At 49.1% G+C, this 20734-nt stretch overlaps 1 protein-coding gene across 1 annotated transcript in view; it reads right to left on the bottom strand.

Moving 5' to 3' along the window:
* Positions 1-20734, bottom strand: part of LOC100729015 (ubiquitin carboxyl-terminal hydrolase 42-like) — a 109649-nt gene that overhangs the window by 75111 nt on the left and 13804 nt on the right. Inside the window, exon 3 of the mRNA XM_063234384.1 lies at positions 20495-20604. The gene's annotated coding sequence lies outside the window, so the exon portion shown is untranslated. The remainder of the gene's footprint in view (positions 1-20494; positions 20605-20734) is intronic.

Here is a 20734-nt window from a genome sequence, read left to right as displayed (position 1 = left end):
TGCCCGCAGGCTGAAGACCCCAAACTCTCCAGTACCTCCCTGCTGTCCAGCACCTCCCTGATGCTGGTCTCTGTTCCCAGGGGTCTGCTCAGAATCAGCATTTTGTCACCCTTTACCTAACATTCCCATCCTGGGTCATACCCTGTAAAATACCTAACAAGCAGATCAAAGCACCCTCTGAGGAAAAAGCATCCTCAAAGGAAGACACAGGCCTCAGTGAGGCCCTGGAGGCTGCTGTCACGGCATTGGTGACAGTCTCAGTGTGGCTTCTGACCAGCCCAGATTCTACCTCAAAACTTTTTAACTACATTTGCATGAGTTACCTTTCAAATGCATGGTAGAAATGAACATATTAGTGAAGCCAGCCCCCCTGTCTTTTTCTGGTTTTGAGGAAAGAAATATTAAGTTGACTTACAGAGCATAATCTATTGTCTGGTGAAGCCAACCATGGCTCCTAATGCTCACCATGCTTTTATTAAAATACGGTGTAGAGTTTTCATGGTTTCAGAATCTGGTGGGGATGGGTACACTGTTCACAAGTATTCTGCATTCCTGTGCCCCTTTTCCTGCAGTGTGTGAATTTCCCAAGACACCAAATAAAGCACAGTGACCTCATCTTCACAACAGGTCAGCACTAAACACACACCAGGCTCCTCCCGAAGGCTCCGATTTTTCAGACAAGCAGGACCAACTTTCCTTCCAGACACTGCTAGGTGTTAGTTTCTTCATTTGATTCAAACCCTGTCTACCCCTCCCTTTACAGTTTAAATACCAAGTTATCCTTGACAGCGAACACACTACTGGGCATTTATGTTATCTTCTCTGAGCATCCACCCATGTATCCCTTCCATGTTCCCTCCGGTTCCAGCTCATTAAAGGGCCCTGCACAGTGCTTCTGTGAGTCTCATCTCACTTCCCATCCTGGAACTTCTTCTGGCTCCTGGGACCTGCAGATCCTATGGACACAGGAGAGGAAGCCAGCTCCTCATGGTCACCTATGGAAAGGCTGGCCTTCCCTCCGCTCAGGGTGACCATCACACTTCCAGCTAAGCCCATGGCTGTTCCAATGACAAAGTAACGAACTCTTAAATCCAGTGACTCCATGGTCTCTGTTCACCCTCTGACTGCCTCTGGACTCTTTCCTCAGACCAGCCCTGACTACAGTCTCGGTCTGGGTTACCTTCGACACTTTCCCCATCCTTGTCACTCAGAATCCTCAGGAGGAAGTGTGTGACCTGTCGGCCTGCAATAGCACAGCAATGCATCGTGATCCTCCTGAAATCCTTTGGAAAATGCAGTTACGTACACAGCGAGGATTCCCAGGGGGATGCAAATTCTTAAAGGGCTTTGCCATCGAGTCACGGTTCATAAACATGTTTACAATCTTGTTATTTAGGTTTCCAACCATTTGAAGTCAAGGTTTTATCATAGTTTGTGAAGTTTCCTTCCCACATTTTAATAGTATCTTTAGAGAGCCATCTGTTCTCCACACACTGCGAGGAGACAGAGCACTGACATCGGCCTGGAGAACTGGGCATTCACCAGCACAGACCTTTACATAAGGGCTTGTCAGCTTTTAAGACAATATATAAGTATGGGTATGTGTACTGTGTGTTTTTACAGCTGAGGACATGCTATGTACTACGGAGTAAAAGAATTCTAAAATAACAATTATAAAATTAAATTTACCAGACTGTTAAGTCACTTCCACTAAATTTGTATCAATGACCTAACTGAATCTTTACAGCAACAGAAACAGTTTATAGAGAAGAACCCGAGGCTGAGAGAGAGGAAATAACGTTGTCAAGGCCACAAAGAAATATCCTCATAATCAGCAATATCACAACTAATCAAAATGGTACTTTTCCTGGGTTCCTGCCTTTCCACCCATTCATCCTTCCATCCATCCATCTCAGTATAATGTGTATTTTAATTAAACCCCTGTAACCTAGTTAGATGCTTTGAATGATCCCAGGTCACTGGTAGAACACAAAATATGTAAATGTCATTTTAGCTGTCATTTTTGGTTGACAACTGGAGGTTTTATTTCACAATGAGGCTTGAGTCCTACTAAGTCAGTATAGTATGCTCTGTGCTCTGACAAAGTGGCCCCTGGAGACCTGAAGCCACCCACATGAGACACACCAAGTCCCTAGGCTCAGCAGGCACAGCTCCGGGACTGCTAGCCAGGACCGTGGAGAGACATAGATGAGAAACTGAATCCAGGACTCTCTGCATTAGGCATTTCTCCCCAGAGAATAATGTGACAGTGTCAGACCAAACCCCTAATCCTCCAGGAGAGAGAAAAGAGGCCAATGGCACGGCACACCCTTGAGGCTCTGTCCAGACACGGTTCCAGAGTTAACCACACTGCATGTTAGAGGCCACAGCTACAGTGCAGTGACCAGGAACCACTTCCCCTTGCAGGCCTGCCCAGCAGCCGCCCAGCCTCACTGTGACAGGGCCAGGGCCCGGCCTGCAAGGTCTCCTAATACTGTGGGCCTCCCTCCCCACCCCAGGGCCATACATCACCTCACTGGGGCTTGTTCCTCCCACCACGATGACAGGAGACATGTAACAGCCTGACAAGGGAGAGCATCACAGCACGATACCAGGTTCACAGCATCCCAAGGGTTTTCTCTTTCACAGCACAGACCATCCTCCTGCAGGGGCCCCTCGAGGTGTACCCACCAAACAGCACAGGCAGGAGCGCTGTGGCTGCCAGGTGCTCACGGAAGGTGAAGGCTGTGAGCTAGGAGGCGAGGATGATGGTGACACACAGGCAGACGGAAACCAAATAAAAGAGCTGGGGAAACAAAGCCAAGAGGCAGACAGTGGCGTCAGAGGAGGGTGGCACAGTGACCTTAGACACTCACCCTGACGCCTTGCGCAGAGGACCTTAGCCAAGCTCCCACTGCACCCATGAGCAGTTCACTGCTGGACTCTGTCCTGGGTGAACTGCACCCCCAGAATTCATGTGCTGAGCACCCAAACTTCAGGGTGATGCTGTGTTTGTAAACAAAGCTTTTCAAGAGCGATTACATTTAAATGGGGTCAATTAAAGTGGAACCTGGCACCCTATGATTGTGCCCTTAGAAGAAAAAGAAATGAGGGCCAGGAACAGGGGCCCTTGGCTTTGATCCCAATGCTCTGGGAGACTGGGGCAGGAGGACTGCAAATTTGAGTTCAGACTACACAGCTTCATGACTTTTCAGACCCTGTCTCAAAATAAAACTCAAAAAGAGGACTGGGGAGTTGGGCATGCTAATGCATGACTGTTAATCCTATCACTCAGAAAGTTGAGGCAGGAGGATTATTGTGAATTTGAGGCCAGCTGGGGCTATATAATGAGCTCAAGGCCAGTCTAGACTACATAGACTAGACTAGACTGGACTCTAGACTACAGAGAGACTCTGTCTAACCCCCCTCCCCACAAAGAAGGGAGGAAAGCTTAAAAATGTAGCTTAGAATGAGAAAGAAAAAGAGGAGGAAAGTGGGAGAGGAGGAAAGGGAAGGGGGGAGGGAGAAGTAAGGAGGAGGGAATCAGGACCAGCCTATACTGTCCCTGCCTGCCCCCACCCTCTCCTGCAGCTGTTCCCCACAGGCCAGCAGCCCAGGACCCACCACCAGACATCATTTGTCATGGTTTGTGTCTGGATGTCCCCAAAGCTTCATGCAGCATGGGGGCAAGTTTCTAGGGTCTGTGGCTGATCCATGGTCCAATGCTGGGATTACGAGTATGAGTGCCTCACTCCCCTGGAGTAGGGAGCCTGCACATGATATAAGGAGGGAAAGAGGCTTGCTCTCTGACCCTCTCCTTTTGCTCTTGGTTTTTTTTTTTTTTTTTTCTGCCTTCTGCTTCCTTGAACTGTTGCCTCTGTACCCTGCCATTCTGCCTTGGAGCCAGCTGAGCATGGACTGAAACCTCCACAAACCATAAGCTAAATAAACCTTTTCTTCCTTCATTTTGGGCCTCAAGTATTTTGTCCCAGCAATGAGAGAAAAGTAACTAAGATACCAATAAATGCCAGATGTGGGGAGCAAAGTGGCTTGAGGCCATGTGTGGCTCTGGGAACAAGCTGACCAGAGGCTGAGGGTGGCACTGGAGTCCTGGCTCCCTCTCCCACTTCCGAGCATCCATGGCAGGGTGAGGGCTGGGACCAGCACCTTTTGGTCTCTTCCAAGATTCACAGACCTCCTGGATGGTGATGGAAGTGGTGCTGGGGCCACCCAGCCCTGAGTAAAGACCCAAGAACGACACACACTGGGAATCGCCCCTGTTGGCAGCTGTCACATGACAGGCTTGGATTCAGTTCAAAATGGGCAGCCAAACTCCTGAAGTATTGGGGTCACTTAGGTGTGACCTGTGCAAAATACCTACTTTTTAAAAAGTCTAGTCTACATGATGGAATGCAAGTAAATCAGCTAAATCTTAAGCCAGCACAAACATTACAGGAGAGCAACAGGTTAAATGCCAGGTTCCATGCAGGATTCCAGGCAGCTGGTGCAGAACTGGGCCAGAAGAGTCAGCAGAAAGCCTGGCCTGCTGCCTTCGCGGACCAGGCCTGTCCCGGATCCTCGGGAAATCCTACTGCTGAAGGCGGGAGGTGTGTGTACCAGGACCCTACAGCAGCTCAGCACTGCTTGGAAACAGTGTTTACCAGGGAAGAGCATGGAGCACTGTCCGTTGAGGTAGATGCACTTTTGATGCAACCTAAGCATCTGAAGCTCTAGGGAAACACAAGGAGGGCTCTGTCCTTGTCCTCTCTGACCCTGTGGAGGTGGTGCAGAGAGTCCCAGGGGAAATGCTGGCAGCCACCTCACACAGGGAACAGAGCTGCCTCCCAGTGGGGCTGGTGTCAGGGGGGCAAAGGATAGATGCTGCCTAATTCTTTGTCATCTCACCTACCTCCTCTTTCAAAGGACCACATGGATGGTGCTGATTTACAGGGCTCCCCAGTGACAAACTTTGCATCCTGGGCAGAGCTCCGATTTCCCAGATTTGCAGCCAGAGGTCCCTGATCCTTCCCGACTAAAGTCACCCTGACAGTCTGCTGGGCATCGCTGAGGGTGGCTTGGCCTGAACGCTGTTCCTGATACCACGAGCCCTTCTCCGTGGATGTCCCCGGGCGGTCCACACTCCTCAGGCCCAGCCCTGCCTCACACAGGGGTCCTACCATGTCATACAGAAAGTGAGTGACCCAGTACATCTCATAGCCAAAACCACTTATATGCTGCAACCTCTTGGCTCTGGTCACCGTGTCCCTCACCACACGGCTCCCAATGGACGCAGACAGGATGGAGAATCCCAGCATGATGCACAGGGCCATGCCGCGCTGCAGGATGCTCTTCAGGCTGCAGGAGAAGCACAGCATCTCATCAGGTGGAACAGGAGGACCCAGCACCCTCTCCACTGTGACAGCCAGGGCTGCTGACCTGGAGCCCTGGAAAACTCGGGAGACCTGGACCTTTGTTCAGAGTTTGGGGCCGACATCGATGAGCAGGGCTACATCTCCCTATCTGAGTCCACCCTGGCAGTGTAGCTCAACGCCTAGCTAACAGGACAGCCATTCCCGCAGCAGGAACAGTGACACACCACAGACTCTGCCCAGGACAGGGAGAACTGGTCATGGCAACCCCTGCCAGCGAGGGCACTAGTGATAGATCCAGCTGCTCTGGCCCTGTGCCAGCCATGGTGACTCTATAAATGACCGCAGCCAGGCTGCTGTCACACACACCCCCGCTCTCCTGCCAGGGCTTTTAACTGCAGCATTAGTAACACCTTTCCACCCTGGCAAGTGCCACCTGGTCTCTTGTCCACTCTGTCTTTAGGGACATTGGATCCAAATGGTCTTGCTGGCGTCTGACAGAACAAAACCTTTCCCCATAAACCATGCTCCAGGCTACATCTTCTTTCCCGTGGCATCTGGTCTTACCACATTCGTCAGCTGCTGCTGAGACCCAGGCAGCTGTCAGACGCGATTAGAGGCAGAATCCCAGAAAGCAGAGCATAAAGGACAGGGACCCTTCTTTCCTGCTACAGTAATGACTGGAAGACAGAATGCCCATGAAGCACGCTGCAGCCAGGCATGGTGGTGCATGCCTGTAATCCTAACTCTCTGGGAGGCTGAGGCAGGAAGATGAGCCCTGCCTGGGCAACTTAGGAAGACCCTACCAAGGCTTTGTGTTCATTCCTAATATTATGTTCCTACCTGGGTAAGGAGTCTATAAATAACACTTTCATTATCAGTGCAGTGTTTAGTGGTCTGCCGACAGTATGATACAGAAGGTAGATGGGGAATGGCAGCAGCTGGACAGAGTGCTGTACCTGATGACGAGACAGTGGAAAGTGACACTGCCCTCTACAGGGACATCCCTGTAAATCCCCCAGGGCCCCAGGGTATTTTATGAGGAAAAAACAGACTTAGGAGATAAAGTATGCCAGAGGATCATTTAGTAACAACCAGGTCATATTCGATTTGCCTCCCTGAAGCCAAGTCTAGATAGGAAAAGTGGACCATTTCCTTTGGCCAATTTTGTCTTAGTTATTTTGCTTTATTTTGTTCAAATGCTGGCAGCCAATGAGGAGAAACAGCCACCAAGTCATCAATTAAAAGTGTTTCATTACAAAGACTGCTTATATTGGCACGCAGCATGGCGTCCCTTCCCCAGCAAGCTGGGGCGATGCTGCATTAAGAACCCTGTAACAACAGGCAAGCAATTTGTTTCCTCCCACAGACCCTGGAACTAGGAGAGTAATTAGGTTTCTTTCTCTCATTGGTTGATTCAAACGTTTGGAGCTGAGCGCTCATCCTAGCAGCAGCACGTCAGACCCCATCCTTGCTCCATTTCCTGGTGCACCCCGTGCCTTCTTCACCACCTGTGAATCACCTTTAACTCATCTGTGGTTTGCACTTCCTACCAAGGCACAAGGTTTCAGGAAACATAAATAAATCAAAAGGCAGTCTTGGAACACATCTCAGTTCCCTAAAGTCCCAGCAGTCTAGCCCACAGTCGCCCTGATATCCACCCAGCTGCAGCCTGCTCCCCTCTGTAACAGTGGCACCCTCCGCAGCCCAGCCACAGCTGAGCCGCTCTGTTCAGACAGAAAGAACAGTGGGAGGTATATGCTCAGCAAGTCTGTGCTTCAGTTTTGCAGAATAATTTCAGTGATTATAAATTGATACTGTCCAGATATCCTGCTCCCGGCAGCCAGTGTGCGGGCCTAATGCCTGCTGTGTGGTTTCCTGGATGGTGGGCTTTGCTTCCCCATCCATCACGGACTAAATTGCTGGAGGTTGAAGCCTGCCTGTCAGGACCCAGAACACCCTACCGGGCTTTCTTCTCTTTGTCTTTAACTGAACATGACTTCCAGCCTTGCTCCTCACAGCACCTGCCACCCACTATGTGTCCTAACTAAAATGCCGATTCCCGGGCAGCTAGCACTTCACCTGACCAGCAGCATGGCATGGACCACCCGGCTGTGCCAAAGCCAGCTGACCGTGGACAGTGCTCAGAAGCACCCAGCCGGGTGGGACAGGTGTCCCTGTGGGTGATGACACAGCCAGGCTATGCCTGAAATGCCATGTGCTACTCCCCAGGGGCTGTGTGTCACCAGGAGAACCTGGAAGCCTGTGGCCAGCTTAGGGCACGAGATCTGGTAGCTGTGGTACCTTTGGAATGTAGAATACTGGAATGTTCAACACAGAAGCACACACAGCAGCCACAGTGGCCAAAAAGAAGAGAATGAACATATGCCTGAAACATCGAGTATCACAGGAAGGAGAGTTGGTCTGTGTTGCTTTCGGAGAGAAACTATTTGGAGGAGGCGGGGCCCAGATACATCACCAGACATCTGTATTTATAAGCTGTGCTTGTAACTGCAGTGCTTTCTTAAATCCTATGACTCAGGTTCCACAAACAAGCAAAGCTCAGGAGGTGCCGGGAACCCAGTGTCTACAGCCTGTCAGCCAGAAGTGCAGGGGGCTTGTGATCCCTCAGGTAACTGCTGGCCTTTGAAGTCTCGATGGGGACCATGCCTTTCGGTTTAACTGGCATCACTGAGCAGAGTGCTAGCTGCATGACAGGGTTCGACATCCAGTGCTCCCTTCTCCCCAGGAGAACACAGTTCCCATCCTCTAACCTTACTGTTGGAGATGCCTTCTGATCTCACCTCTTCCCTCTGAGACATTATGCATTTTGACTTGGGACCTGCGCTAACTCCCATTGACTGATGGCAGGCTTGAAAGGACAACTTCATGTAGCTGAAATGTGAGGTTGGCCACAGGTCTCCTGCAACTCTCTGCACCCCACGTCCTCAGCTCTCCTGGGTCTTCTCAAGCCTCCCTTGATGATCACAGATCCATCCTATGCAGCTCGCCCCATATTCTGCCTGCAGAAGTCCTCCTCCTCCAGCTCTTCCACCATGAACATCTCTGTGGTCCTCCAGTAGACTCAAAAGGGAAGGATTCGCCTTCCCACCCTGCACCACACCACACATCCCAGGAGTTCTGCACACTCATCTCACCTCCTCGCACACTGGCAACCCTCCCAGATGGCCCTGGCTCAAACCACCTCTAGTTCATCTCTCCTGATGCCCACAGTCCCTCACAGCAGCCCAGGAAATTTCCAAAGAGGAGGAGAAACACAAATGGATCATTTGTATTCTTCCCTAGACACAGATGCCCTCTTCAATAATCTCAAGTTCACATATTCCTCTCTTCTCCCATGGACCGCTGAGAACCCAGAGACCATCAATTCCCAAGCTCTCACTACAGGCATCCATCCCTTCTGCTCAGACTTATGTCTCCTGTCTCAGGTCTCTGGATGCCTCTAAAGTCCTTGTCTAGAATCACAGCTCCTCTGCTGTGTTTCTGTTTCCTGCCTTATTGCGGTCCATTTGATGAACAGGAAGTTTACAGACACTGCTCCCAGTGCACAGTGGTCTCACTGCTGATTTCTCAGCTTTATGACAGTGCAAAGGAGAGAGCTCAGTAGTGATCATGCTTCAGAATTCAAAGTGTAGTCTCTCCCTGGATAGTGGTGTGTGACAGGATACTTTCTCTGGGTGCTGGGCAAGGGCAGTGATTCCACCAGTCCTGCTCAGCCCCATTTCAGGGTACCATGATGCCAGGGTACACAGACCAGGTAACTGTTTTACCCACATTTCCCACTTGAAACATTTCCAACTCACGTTGAGTTTAAAGGATACAACTCCGTCATTTAGTCATAGAACCTCTGCATTTAACGCATATATAGTGATGATGTAATTATACAAATATTGTGAAGTGATTATCAATGAACACACCCACCACCTTTCCTGTGCTGCTGGGGAGGATGCAAATTAGTCCAGCCTTTATCAGAAACAACAGAGAAGCCTCAAAAGATTGGTAACAGAACCAATGTACACTGAAGGATTGATGGGATGATCAATCACAAGAGAGCAAGAGAAAGGAAATCATTATTTTAAAGATATCTGCACCATCGCATCTATGGGAGCATGGTCACAACAGCCAAGATGTGTACACACTGAGATATGAACAGAGACACTGCGAAGGGTTTACGTATCATTATACGCAGAAACAGACACCTCTGCTTTTGTGTGTATACGTAACATATTTAATGTGTCATTCATCCACTTGTATTGATGTGTAATATAATAAATACACACATTCATGAGTACATATGTATATGCACTTCCTGAATCCATTCATCCATGGGTACACACACAGTGGAATATTATTCAGCCTTTAAGAAAATGAACTGCTAGCTTTCATGGTATCAGGGATGGGACAATGACACTGTGCCCACCAAAACAAGCCAGACACACAGAGGCAAATGCCTCACAATCTCACCTGTACATGAAACTTCAAACAGTCAAGGCCATAGCAATGGAGAAAGAAGGTGTTTATCGGGGGCAGGTGCTTACTAGGTGGTCCACGGGCAGTCACAGACAAAGAACGGCAACTTTTAGGTAAGAGACGGATCTGAGCTCTGAGACCAAGTGTTCCAGACTGCTGCTAATAACGCTGTTTGTCTGAAATCCAGTGAAAGGAGCTCTTTAGTGTTCTCATCAAACATGCACACAAAAAAGATGAATTACACTGGTAATGGGACAGCAGAAAAGGGAAGGGAGAAGCATTTCTCAGACTGAGGCCTCACTTGTGCACAGAGAAAAGGAGCTGGTGTCCAGAAGTACGCAGTCAGCTCGCCTTCATCACAGCGTCTACACCTGAAGCTTCTACTGTGAATCAAAGTCATGCAGGAAGACATGCACTGCATGTTAGGAGGCGTGGCCTAGTTGGAGGAGGTGTTTATTGGCCCCAGAAGGGTGGATGCTTATCCCTGACTCTTCCCTTCTCTGTTGCCTGGTTGCCAAGGGATAAGCAGATTTTTCCTCCTCTGTACCCTTTCATCACGATGTTTCTGCCTTGGAACCAACTTACCATGGACTGGACCCACTGAAAGCATAAGCAAAAACAACCCTTGCCTCCTCCAAACTGTGGGTGTTGGGCATTAAGTCCCAGCAATAGGCAAGAGACTAATACTACAATTTAGGGATTATTAAAATATGTGGATGGCTTAGAAGTTTCTCATCGCTGGGACAAAACACCTGACACCCGAAGTTAAAGGAGAAAGGTTTATTCTAACTCACAGTACCTCTGGCTGGCCGTGAGGCATGCTGACAAGGCAGAGAGCTGTGGCAGAGGAGAAACAGACTATGGCAAGGCAGTCAGGAGGCGGCAGCAGCAGCCTCCCTTTACTTTTTGTCCCATCCTGGACACAAAGGCACCATCGCTGGCACCATCAGCACCACAGTGGCGCTTCCATCACCCGCCATTAGCACCCAGATCTATGTTAAATAACCTAGTTATCACACACATTTAACCCTGTCACACACCATGACCCAGCCGCCTCCCCAAAATCCTACCTATGAGTGTTTAAGGCTTTGGGGGAACAGCTAGCCATGACACAAGGAGACAGACACATGCCTGTTACACGTAAGTCCCCCCCGTGGCCCTTTCACACAAGGGACCTGAGCAGTGTGCATTCTACTGTCTGCAGGGGTGGGGGTTCTGGGAACCCACCCTAGACAGACCCGCAGGGATGACTCTGTACAAAGGAACTTGTGGCCCTCCGTCCCCCGTGCCGTTTAGGACATTAGACTGTTGGTGTAAATTCTCATTCTGTCACCCCAGGGTTACTATGGCTGCCTTAGCAGAGGCACCTCAAGCACACTCATCTGAAGAACCTTCCAGATTCTGATGGCTGTGATGAACTGGGGTTCAAGCCTGCAGATGCCTCCGTCTGTTTTCCCGCAGGCACATCACACACCTCCTCTGCACGGGCTTCTGGTTTTGCAAAGAGCAGAGCCACACAGGGGAAGGAAAGCAAGGCTGGAGAGCAGATGCCTCTGCCCTGCTCCTTGGGCAGGGAAAACCTGCGAATGCTTCCAGAGAGCTCCACAGCGCACTGCAAACGGCTGTGGCTGCATCCTCCCCTGACCAGGCTGCACCAGGATCTTTTCTTATATTTAACTGAGACATCCATGGCTGGAAGATTAAAAACAGTGTTTTAACCCGTGCTTTTGCTGTCCTCACTCTGCTGTTATACATTTATTGCTCTCCTGGGTTGCACAATTTGTGGATTTCTGTTGCTGCTTCAGAGTTTTAATCTAGGAGGCAAGGGTACATCTGGTCTCGCATCTCAGGGCAGAATGATTGCCTGCTCTGGTGGTGAGGAACTCCCAATGTGCCAGCCTGATTCCGGGTGTTTTTATAACTTGTGTCTCGCTCTAATCTGATGGTGAGACACCGTGCTGGAGACACTAGCACAATGTCCACACATCCCTTTGAGAGGCAGCTGGTGCCCTTTTATAACGGTAGAGTCTTACAAATGATAAGGCTCCTCCGAGGAGCACTCCAGGACTGGCGCACACTCAAGGCAGAAATGGGAACTGAAGGTAGAGGCAGGTTTCCTCAAGCCCAGAACCTCCTGGTAGTCACAGAGCCTCATCTGTGCCTCGCCTAGCAAATCACCACCAGGCAAAGGCCCTGCAAACCAGGCACTGCTTCAGGGCCCCATGGGGCCCACTGTACGTGCCGCAGCAGGGACAGCTGGGAGCAGCCTGTCTATGCTAAGGGATGAGCTGCAGGGGCCCCATGCAGGCCACTGCCATCACTGAGGCACCAGCAATGTCCAGCACTGCTCAAACAGTCAGGAGAAGCCAGTTGAGATGGTGCATGCCTGGAACCCTAGCACTAGGGAGGTGGAGGCAGGAAGATGGCAACAACTTTATGACTTAGTGAGACTGTCTCAAAATTTTAAAAAGTGAAAAAGGGTTATGGGATGTAACTCAAGAGGAAAGACCCTGGATCTATTATTCCAGTACCACAGAAATACACAAAAGGAAGCAGAAGGAGCAGAAGGAAGAGGAGGAGGAGTAAGAGGAGGATGAGGAGGAGAAAGGGAATGGGAAAAGGAAGTGGAGGAGGAAGAAGAGAAAGAAGAGGAAAAAGAAGAGGACGAGGCAGAAGAGGAAGAGGAGGAAGAGGAGGAGGAGGAGGAGGAGGAGCAGGGAGGAGAATCCTGGATGCCTGTACCATGAGATGTGAGCACTAGAGACAAGCAGACTTACTGGATGTGAGCATTCCATAGTGTGTACAGCTACTGAAACATCGTATGTGTTACGGCCTCTACCTAGATGACCCCCAAAGCCTCACAGGGTCATATATGGGGCTGTTTGGAGGTGCATATGTGGAGGTGGGATTAAGGGTGTGTGATAACTAACCTGGGTCAGCACAGTTATGGGTGTGGATAGCAGCAGCCCCACCCCGGGTACAGGTGGCACCAATCAACAGGCTGGCAGCCTGGAAGGAACAGAAAGGAGCGGAGAGAAGGCAGGTGGCAGCTGCTGCTGCTTGCTACCTTTTGCCTGCCATGCCATGAACCATTTCTCCTCTGTGATGCCCCCTGCCATGCCACCCTGCTTGGAGACAGTTGACTGTAGAATGAAACCTCTACAGACTCTGAATCAAAACACTGTAAACTTTTCCACTTTTAACTTGTGTCAGATATTTTGGCCCAGCAATGAGAAAGTAACTAAGATAATCCCAATAAATACACATAATTTTTACATTATGAATCAATTTAAAAATAAATCTATGATGACCATGACTCAGGTAAAATTTCACAGTATGCACTAACAAATTCTCTTTTAAAGATACAGCAAAACAGAGAGAGCCTTGGGCTATAGGTTTACAACCAAAAGGCACCAAGTAAGCAGGACCTGGTGCCATTTCCAGAGCTGAGATGAGCGGCCCCGCTTCCAAGAGACAGCGGGGTGCCCAAGAGGACAGAGGCATGTGGCGTTCTGATCTCACTCTCCTCTGAGTGGTGGGAATCTGGGCACCAGACAGTAACTGGGTTCATCAAAACTCAAGCAGAGATGAGACCCCTCCTCCTGCCCAGCCCCTCAGCACTGGACAGGCGCCTGTTCATGGGGCCAGTGCATGGACAGGACTGTGAACAAGGGCAGCACTGGGCACAGCTGGAGTCACCCTGGAGGCAGCTCTGAGGGACAGGGCGAGTCTGAGGGTGAACCAGGCCCACCCTGTGCCCAAGGAGCCCAGGTACCCAGGCTGCCTGCTGGCCACAGGGCAGTGTTGGCTGCGAGAGGGCGCACACTTAGGGCAACACTGAAGGTGACGAGAGCGCCTCTCCTTTTCTCAGAAAGCTATGTCTGCAACAGGAAACCACTGCACAGGTTGTGGGGCATAGGCGAGGTCCACACGTCTTTTCATTCCCCTCCCCTTCCTTCTCACCCCCTTCTCCTGCTCAAGATCCCCTTGCCATGCACAAAAGCTCTCTCTCCTTTTCTAGTGTCTATCTTGCCCTTGGTCCTTTAAATTATTTATACTTTGGGTTTCTCACTAGCAGAGAACTTATCAGTTAAGCTTCTGTGATCTCACTTCACAGTACGGTCTCCAGGTGCATGCATCTTCCTACAGCTGTTCAGGTGCACCTTCTTTGTGGTAGAGGAGTATCTCATCCTGTGTAACTGCCACGGGTCTTTTTTATCTTGCAGTCTGGCTTAGGGCTACCTTAGATGTTTCAGCATCTACACTGGTTTCTTAGCACCAGCTCTGCAGACTACATATCCTTAAAAACAAAGTTAGCCTGTCTTTTATTGGTGCTAATACATTCTATTTTGCAAAAAGTAGATAAAAGTTGGGGTTATTTAAATAGCTCATATGTGTGTGCACAGTCTCAAAACTAAGGATTAATGAGTGAAGAGAGAACACAGAGACATGGGGGAGCAGGTGGTTTCTGAAGTGTCTGGGTCCCCCTGGGTCCCAGAGCATGCTCAGCCACTCTCACACAGCTCGTCACGCTGCCCTGGAATAACACTGCAATGCTTTCCAGACTGCAGTCTTCTGGGAGACAGCAGCTCATGGCCTGCTCACATGTTGGGGACCTGGTCTATTGTGATTTCTCCTGGGATGGGACCTGCAGTGGACAAGGGGTCAGTCATAAGAGGAAGCTGAGGCAGAGGAGTGTTCCAGGCACCAATCTGAGGCCAGCTGAGCAGAACGAGAGGTACAACACCTGATCCCTACTTAGTCCACTTTGTGGGACACTGGGAGAAGCATTGAGAGGCTTAGGTGTCCACACTGCAAGGCCATTTTGCTGAGGTGAATGCTCTCCATGACTGAGGAATGAAGTTCACCATCGGTGCCCACACAGCGCCCTGCTTGGGTGACAGCGGTACTGTAAAGGGACCTTGGGCCAGGATCTTAGAGGAAAGGGCCATCGTGCAGCCCCATGCCAGGTGGACAGAGCTCTCGAACCTCCCAGCATCACTCTCCAGGTGTGAAGTGTTCTGAAATGACATTTCAGAACCTACCTGGTAGGCACATGTGAATCATTTTTCTAGATTATTCTTGTCACTTATATTCTGGCTTCTCTGTGGATAACTTGGCCCACGGCAATGTGTAGCTGCGTAAAATCAGTTTTGTCACTTAGTATTCTCATCATGGTGACATCTGCGATGGTTTCTAGACTTGCCACATTTGTCATTGATAAAAATACACATCTGTGCTTTTGGCCCATACCCATTATGACAGCAAGACACTTAACACATCCACAATTCCACTCGTCACTGTGGGCTCATTACTCTTATAGAATGTGTAACTCTGGGAGAAATAACACTCAGATTTCTGCAGGCATCCATCTCAAAAGGAAAGATTTGCCTTAATTTCAACACGTATGGAAAAGTTTGCTCTTATAATTAATTCACCATGACTCATCAGTGACAGGAGAAGAGTAGAAATGTTAACGCAGCCAGATAACACTAAGAGAAAATGTGAACTACTCACACTAAAAGTAAATTTTGGTGGCCTTTCCTTTGCTTCCTCTTCTTAATCTCTCCTGGAAAAAGACTTTTTTTTCCGGAATATTAAGAGGAATAAATCTCTCTCACTGAGAAATAAAAGCCAATGATAAGCAGGCCTTAATATGTAAAGCAGGGTAAAGAATAAAAACAAATTGTGATCCAGTCCTAACCAATCAGAAGTAATCACTGTTTGTCTTCATGTTAATTACTTCCTGACCCTGGATACACTATCACTAGTGTTTCACCCTGTGTACTTTAACTTCATTCATGGAGCATCCTTGATCTATTAATTTTTTGACACATGGGAGACAAGATGTATAACGCGCTTTCCTGGAGCCAAGGTCCATGCAAGCTCCTCCTTTACCCAGAGGACTCCCTTTCTGTTGTCTGTGGGCTCACATCCCAGATGGCTGGCTGTGCACATCCTGTTTTACTAACAGCACATCTACAGCGTGTTTTTAAATCTATCTTCCACATGAAGGCATCTCTGTGTCCAGTTCACTGTGTCAGCAGCATCTTCAGTGGGAAAGGAATGGGATATGTACCTTTTTTTCCCCAAATTCTACAGATGTCATTCTGTTAGTCATTGGTATCTGAGTTGGTAAGCAAAACCAACAACAAAGACTCACACAACAAAATCCAGCTTTGCCAAGATGGAGGAACCCCAAACTTTCTAGGTCCTTCTGCTCATTCCTGGAATGCTACTGATTTTTGTACTTTGATATTGTATCCTGCTATCTTGCTGAGTTTGCTCATTAGCTCTGGGAGACTTCTGGAAATTTGGGGCCTTCTATATAAGCATCATATCACCTGTCGGGAAGAACAGCTCGGTTCCCACCTTTCCAGATACCTGTATCCTGTTTCTTCCTCTTGCCTGAGGGCTCTGGCTAATGTGCCCAGTACTATACTGCACAGGATTGGAGACAGGGCCATCTCTGTCTTGTTCCTTATCTTAGGGGAAACCAATCAGGTTTTCCTCATGTAATACGACCCTAGCAATAAGTTTTACATAAATGGCTCTTATTAGGTGAGGTAAGGTCCTCCTCTACCTGTTTACCTCAAGGCTTTTATCATAAACGGATGGTAGGTTTTCCAAAGGCTCTTTCTGCACCTGTTGAGAAGATCATGCGATTTTTTTTGCTTGCTTATGTTTATGTGATATGTTACATTTATTGATTTGCATATGTTTAACCATCTGTTCATACACAAACAGAAGTTTGAACCCAGATATGTTACCATGTACTAAAGTAAAATCAAAAGTGAATCGAAAACCTAGATATTAAAACAGAAACAGTGAATATGCAAAAGGTAAAACAGATAAAACTCTCACAGACTTAGGCCTAGGCGTGGCCTTCTTAAACGAAACTCCAACTGAACAAGAAATAACATCAATAATGAAGGAACAGGGCCAGATCAAATTAAAAAGCCTCTGCACAGCAAATGAAACAACCAACAGAGCGAAGAGACAACTTACAGAACGGGGGTACATTTTTCCAGCTATTCCTCAGATAGAGGACTAATGTCTAGAATATGTAAAGAACTCAAAAAGGATAAGACTCCTCCAAAACAAAAGATCCACTCAAAAATGGGCAACTGAAAAGAGCAGCCGCTTCTCAGCAGCGGAGATGCAGGAATCTGTACGGAGATGCCGCAAAAGGCGAAAGCCAGAAATTCCATCCAACACTACTGTTCCCTTTCTAGGTATCGTTTGACAAGAGATAAAGACACGGTATTACAGTGATTCACGCATACCCAAGTTTACAGCAGCACAGTTCACAATGACTGAGTCTTGGAAGTGGCCTCACTGTCCATCCACAGACGAATGGGTAAAGGAAATGTAGTATGTACCCACAGTGGAGTACAACTCTGTCATAAAGAAGGACAAACCTTTAGTCACTTCCAGGAAGATAGATACAGTCTGAGAGGATTACAAGTGACATAAATCAAACACAGGAGCTTAAATATCGCAAGGTCTGGCTTACGTGAAGAACCAAAGTACACATGATTTTAAAAGGAAAATAGAAGATTCATAACAGGAAAACTGGGAGGCAGAGCTTTTGCACATTGGAACCTATGTGCAAAGGAACCTAGAGATGAAAGACAGGAGGTGGGAGGAGGGGGCAAGGGGACAGAGGAAGAACTAAGAGGTGACCGGTGCGTGCAGCAGCTCCCCACATCAAGTGTGATCACTGTGAGCTGAACACACACTGACACTGAGTACTAAGGAAAATGCCCTCCTCCCCCCCACCCTAACACAGCAGGGAAACTCACACAGGGCCGGCTGGGGCCCTGGGGCCCAGAGGACAGGGCTGTGGGGTCTGCCATTTCTTTAGGTCCCAGGCAAGGCACTGCAGGAGGCTCCAAATTACAACCACCACCACCGGGCACAGACAGGAGAGGCTGTGGGAGAATCCAGAAGAGAGTGGTCTGACGGTGGGAGTGGCCTGCCCCTCCCCTTCCAGGAAGCCTTGGGTAGGAGCTGAACCCTTCTCACATTCTGGCCTGCCACAGAGTGGGCACTGTGGTTCTTGCCAGAGAGTTTTTCTAAGTCACTAAGTTTCTAAGTCAACATGCAATTCTCCTGTCTCAGCCTCCCTACAGTGCTAGGAGTGCAGGCATGGCAGCCAAACGGGATTTACTTGATACTTTTGAATGTTCCATTATGCTCACTTCTTCATCCCATCAGCCTGCTCTCCATTATTCCTTACTACACATGCCACGTGTGCACACACACACACAGTTTTCTCATGTCTTCTTTGATTTCCATTCCATCACTCCATCTGCCCTGTGGATCCAGCCGATGCCTGGACTCTCCCCTCCAAGATGACCCTGAAGCCTCCCCTGTTCCTTCCACCCTGCCCATCTGCAGGCCGAGCCCCCCTTCTGGGGCTACGGTGTCCAGCTCCTCTCTCCCTGCCCTCTGCAACCTTCTGTATCTCTGCCTCGGAAGCATTTCACTGACTACCTTAGTCCATCAGGACTGAGTCAGGGTGAGGGTTCAGGCCCCATTGCCTTCACTGCTGATTTTCTCTGTAGCACCATAACCCCTGCTGCGTGTAGTCACCTCCATGGGCGGTCACAGCTGCCACCTCTGACACTGTGCCAGCCACCTGTCCCCTTCCCTGCACGAAGCTCTTCCCCAAGGTGCTTCCAAAAGGCCACCGGGCTGAGCAGGAAGTTGTTCAGTAGAAAAGACTGGGACTCCCATTTCAGGTTCTTAGATACTCTCTTGCCCTCGTCCCCAGCACCACAACCTATTCTCTGTCCGCCTGACCCTTGTCATTGCTTTCCACACTCACCTGGGTCTGGCCAGGGTCACCTCTGAACTGTAACAGCTGTCGGGCCAATGGCTCACTGCTTTGGGACCAGCCTATCCCATGCAGTCACAGCTTCCAGATCCACCCATCCTCACACACCTTAGACCCTCAGATGCTTAGAAAGACATCTCCCGATGGTCAAAGTCCACCCTTCTTACCCAGTCAGTCACAGTCCAGGAGAATTTGACTTAACCCATCTCTCCAGAGAGGTCAGCACACTCCCTGATGAAATCGGCCTGGCCTCTCTGCCCTGTCTGAACCCGCAGTGCTGCCAGAGCTGGGGCCTGAGCTCAGTGGCAGAGTGCTGAGCAAGAGTAAGGTCCTGGGGTCCACACCCAGCAGTAGCGAAGACAAGACCTACCTTGTGATGCCAAAGCCCATGCTCAGCTTCCTCACCGCAGGTGTCTGCCCTGCTGGAGGCCTCTGGGCTGGTGCTGTGACCTAGTGCGGGGCCAGGGATCCTCATTAGCAGGACTTAGCGTCCAGTCACCGCCCCTTACTAACTTGCAGGGACCACCGCTGCTGATTTCACAGGACATCAGCTTTCTAACCAGCAAGGTGGGCACATGACTCATCCTGCAAAACTGGTGTGAAAATTAAACCGGGGGTGTTAAATCACTCACGGGGTTTCTGGTTCATCTCAGCCCTTCAGGCATGTCCCCCCGCCTTCCTCCTCCAGCTGACTCTGTGCATCTTCGCACTGCTGTCAGTCACAGCATCTTAAATGTTTTATATCACCCGTTATCCCTATGAAATCATTAAGGTGTCACAAGTGAATTTATGTTAAGAATGGGACATCACCAGGGCTGAGTCAGCGGTAGAACTCTTGTCTGATGTGCACAAGGCTCTGAGCCCAGTTCCCCAGCACTGAAAAGATAGTTTGGCAGGGAAGAGAAAACAAATACGCAACAGTGAAGGAACATTAGGCTAAAGCTAAAGGGTATTAGGGTAATTACCGTGGTGCCTTGGTTTCGAAACTTAATTCTCTCCAGGACTCTGGTCACAAACTGAATCGGATGAGAACCGAATCAAATTCAGTGGTTAGGTTCAAGGTGGACCTTAGGAGAAAATTTGATTCGGCTCTCCTCCTCTCCTCATTTTGGGACCAGAATCGTGGGAAGAATTAAGTTTGTGAACTGAGGTATCACTGTCCTTAGCTCCATTTCTATGTGAATTAATATTTCAACAAATGTGTTTTGCACATAAATTATGATGGATATGGCCTATTGATGCTAACATTTCCTGTTTCAGTCTTTAAAAGAAAACCAAATTTGCTAGATAAATTGTAACTTGCCCATTCAAGTAAAGCAAATAAAGATTCCCTCCAACTAATAAATTAACTCTGCATTGTGCCATTTACCAAGATAAGAAAGCTTTGGTAATCCACCCTGATCCCTGCAGATAAACCGTGGGCTGAGACCCCTGCATAAATCACATCACAGCAGTCGCTCACAGGGATCTGTGTTCTCCTTTGCAGAATCCCACACTATGGTGCCCTTAAAATGGGAGTTTCTCTTGCTTCTGTAAGACATCAGACAACCACAGAAATTCTATCCCTATCCTGGCTTTTGTCCCTCTGGGAAAGTCAGACAACTCAGCTGGGACAGGAAAGCAGGAAGCAGGAGGCACCTACCCCTGAGTGTCCTCCCTTGCAGACTGGCTCCCAGCAGGAGCCTGCGCTTCATGCTTTGTTCTCCTTCTCAACACCATCCCTGCCTCCTTCATTTAAAAGACACTGCTCTTTTGAAAGCAGTCAATTCTACTGCACAAAACAGAACCTTACCATAAGGTCTCCAGTCCATGCCCCAGGGGCAAGTGTCTCCACAGAAAGAGGTTGTCCGGATGACTGACGTAGGAGGGCAGGGAGTGAAAGCTCTTCTGGTTAAACCACACCTGAAAAGCAGAGGTGCTTTAGTGCTGTCCTCCAGATGCATGCTCCTCAGTCTCTCCTGGGTGCAGGACTGCAGGTGTCAATCAGCGCCCACAGCACCTGAGAATGGGACATCGCCCCCGGCTGACACTG

Source organism: Cavia porcellus, unplaced genomic scaffold (assembly GCF_034190915.1).
Source record: "Cavia porcellus strain 051 isolate PalLab524CR breed Dunkin Hartley unplaced genomic scaffold, mCavPor4.1 scaffold_23, whole genome shotgun sequence".
Lineage (NCBI taxonomy): Eukaryota > Metazoa > Chordata > Mammalia > Rodentia > Caviidae > Cavia > Cavia porcellus.
Note: the sequence above shows the minus strand (reverse complement) of the source record. Positions and strands in the feature narration are given on the sequence as shown.